At 32.5% G+C, this 3,534-nt stretch overlaps 1 long non-coding RNA gene across 1 annotated transcript; it reads right to left on the bottom strand.

The window, feature by feature from the left end:
- Positions 1-767: 767 nt before the first annotated feature.
- LOC110716980 lies at positions 768-3,106 on the bottom strand. The gene is made up of 3 exons (XR_002510653.1): positions 2,600-3,106; positions 1,271-2,108; positions 768-1,206 (listed from the first exon to the last, which is right to left on the bottom strand). It is a non-coding gene; the product is annotated as an uncharacterized LOC110716980 (long non-coding RNA).
- Positions 3,107-3,534: the final 428 nt, after the last annotated feature.

The following is a 3,534-nucleotide window of genomic DNA, read 5'->3' as shown; positions in this document are numbered from 1 at the left end:
TGGGCATTGCGGATGATGGTAGTAGAATGGTGTGTTTTGGTTGTTTGGGCGAGTTGTGTTGGCTGCTTTGCTGCAACATGCTCATCACATTTTGAGTTATTTTGTCTACTTTTGAGTTATGTTGCCTTACTTTAATGAATATACGAGCAATCAAGATTGTAATTTCTGAATTTCTTTTTGGTGAAATAATATCTTATAGGTCTATTAATCTATCTATTTGAGCTTCTTGATATGGTATAGAGTTTCTAACCCCTCATGAGTTTACTACGTATACTGTATAGACGTTTTGATTTACTTTTGATATTTTTTTATTTACTTTTGATATTTTTTTTTTTCGAATGTTAAATATATACTAGCTCAATTCGTAGAGCATTGTGCAATTGCACAAAAGATGTGGCAAATCACACGTAGGTTCATTTGTGTAATATAAAGATTAGAATTGTAATAAAGTTTAGTTTTATGTTTTTATTAGATTTCCTTCTTTTTTTTTTGTTTACTTTTTATATAGTTTTATTTACTTTTAATTTGAAAACCTCTACATCGAGCTCTTATAAAATGACTCATCTTGTAAGGATATGAAAGTCAATGATTCGAGTTTTTGTGATATAACAAAGTTTCCATAGTCATTTATCATTTCAAACTATTTATTGTTCGTATACTTTAGAGCTAATGTGATTTACTGTTTAGTTATTTTGATTTACTTTTAAGCTATTTTGAATAACTTTAGGGTGTTTTTATATGTACTTCTAGAGAACCTATGTAGGAATCGAACCTACACCTCTATGCATACGCATAGTGCTCTACCACTTGAGCTAATAGGTTTACTTTAAAGTCCTTTTTATTCACTTTATATTCTTTTTTATTTACTTTTGGAGACAACGGATGTATTTCTCGTCATGAAAACTTTTTTTTTTGTTGACAGAAAGCAGCATACTTTATTAAGGAATGCTAGCATAACAATATCCATTACACAAGGACGAGCCTCCTCAATCCATACTCTCATCTCCACGTACTCTTTTTTTTTAACGCAAAAGAGGATAAAGTGGTAAGATCACTCTTAGAATAGAAAAGATTACAGAAAGACAAAGAAAGCACGAAATAACTAAACATAAAGCTACTGACAAAATGCCGAGTGAAGGTGACAGTTGAAGAAAAAGTTTGGCGAGGAACAGCAGCAAAGAAGCCATGATCAAGCAGCTTCAAGATCTGGAATTTTAGCAGTGTAAGTGTCAAACATCTCATTAGGAGGACATAGATGGAACATCCTTACCTGAGGTTGACATCTTCCAAGAGCAGCTAGCTGGTGAGCCAAATGGTTGACTGCCCTCCCAGCATGGAGAATAGTAACAGACCAGTTTCGTTGGAGAAGATGAGCAACGTCCCTGATAATGTTTCCCATGTCACAGTCCAAATAGGAATTTGGGTCATTGAGCATTTCCCTTAGAGCATCAGCACTTCCACGTTCCTACCACCACAAGATTTCAATGGAACCATATATGCCCTTGCTAATGGCCAATATATATCATTTCTACACCCATATATTTTCTAATCTGATAAGAGAGCATAAGCTACAACTTCTGATTGCTCATATTCTAAATCATAGGTTCAGTTTTTTGATTTACTTTATAATGTAATTAGTTTACTTTTATTTGGTTTCTATCTACTTTTGAAATTGATAAAATAATACTCATAGGAGACATTGTTAGTTCAATAATAGCATAGTTTGTAAGCAGCAAGTAATATAAGATTTAGCTTTATAACTTCTTTAGATGGTAAAATTGTACTAGGTTGTTCAATCTTTCTTACAAAGCCACAACGTCACATTGATTTGAATGACTGCTTAAGTTTTTGTAAAATATGCAGGGGCTAGATTACAATGAATTTCTAAATCAACAAATCAGCAATTAAGATTAAGAACAAAGAAATGAGCAGCTTTTTATCAACCAATGATCAAGAATAGGCAGAAAAGTGACTAGCTCTGCAATAGATTAATACCCAGCTGTGAATGTAGACTCCAACGTTCTCCAAGTTCGAAGCATTGCCAATACATCATCAAGCGTAACTTCAGTCTTGAAACCAAGTTCTGTCAATACTTTAACACTTTTAACCTGTTTCAAAAAAATTATACATCTGAGAAATATTCAAATCATCTTAAAGCATGCAAATAATTACCAATGTTCCACAAACAAAAGAACCCTCTCCTTTCAGTTTTACCATAATATTGAGTACTAACTATTTGTGTTTAGAGTAGAAGCTCAAAATTTATGCAAAAATATAAGCCAAAAACTATATTCAAAAAATCATAAAGATTCAATCGTCATAAAATTACCATAAGAATTCACTCAATTCACATAGATTTGTTCGCAAACTCATCAACATTCACATAAATTTCAATGTCGGTATTTTACGATCTAGGTATTTTAGGATTTCTAGCAACAAAATCAATCACTATAATCATTCGCAATTTAACCTCAAAAATTATATATAAGAATTCGATTTTCGCAATTAAGAACCCTAAATTGACTATACAGAATATAAAATTAACGATGAACCAAGATAGTGAAATTAAAATCGGTGATTAACAAAAAAAAATCCTTACCTCAAAAACTACTTCCATGGAATATAGAAAGCTTAGATGCCGCTTCAATGGAGTAGTGAAAGCTCGAAAGTCGCTTCAATGGAGTAGAGAAAGCACGGAGACCGCTTTAATGGAGAATTCAGAGGCTCGTTGTAATGGAGGAGAGAGAAAATGCCTGAGGAGAGAGAAAGTCCGCATGATTTTGGGCAATGAACTGAATATGCGTGATTCAATCTGGACCGTTGATCGCGCGCCTATTTGTGTTAGATCTAACGGTCTAAATTAGTTCTTAGTTCTATTATTCGGCTAGTTCTCACCGTAACTCGGTTATATAGAGGAAGGATCTGGTAAGAACTCATCCTTATATAAGAACCCTAGTTATATAAAAACTAATCTCAACCGTAGGATTAGATTGGGATGAGCAGTCAGCATTATAACAAAATAGAAACCATCTTTCCTAAAAAAAAAAAAAAAAAAAAACACAAACCCTAACTTTCTCTCTCTTCGATTATCGTAATAGTTCATGACTTTCTCTCTCCTCAAACTCCCAAAAATCTCCATAAAAGCTGCAATTTGAAGATTTTCAACATTTGTCCTTTATTTGTTTTGCATAAATTCAACATCAAGGATCATAAAACAAGTCAAATTGTTCAATAAAAGTACAAATATTGGCGATAAAGCCCTAGATTTTGCAATTTCAAATTCAGGTACATATTCCTTCGATTTGGTTAGATATGTATTGCTTATGTGCATTATATGTTCGAAAACATTGTTTTCGTCTATACATTGTTTGGATTTGTTATTTTGTTCTTCAATTTCAGTAGATTTTTGTGTAAATATAAACCCTAGATTTCACTTAATTTTTTTCGAATTTAGGTTCTAAAATTTAGCAAGTTCAATTGCAATTTCTTGTATGATCCAATAATGGCAAAGATTAGGGATAGGACTGAAGATTT

The sequence above is a fragment of the Chenopodium quinoa genome, unplaced genomic scaffold (assembly GCF_001683475.1).
Source record: "Chenopodium quinoa cultivar QQ74 unplaced genomic scaffold, ASM168347v1, whole genome shotgun sequence".
Classification (NCBI taxonomy): Eukaryota; Viridiplantae; Streptophyta; class Magnoliopsida; order Caryophyllales; family Amaranthaceae; genus Chenopodium; species Chenopodium quinoa.
Note: the sequence above shows the minus strand (reverse complement) of the source record. Positions and strands in the feature narration are given on the sequence as shown.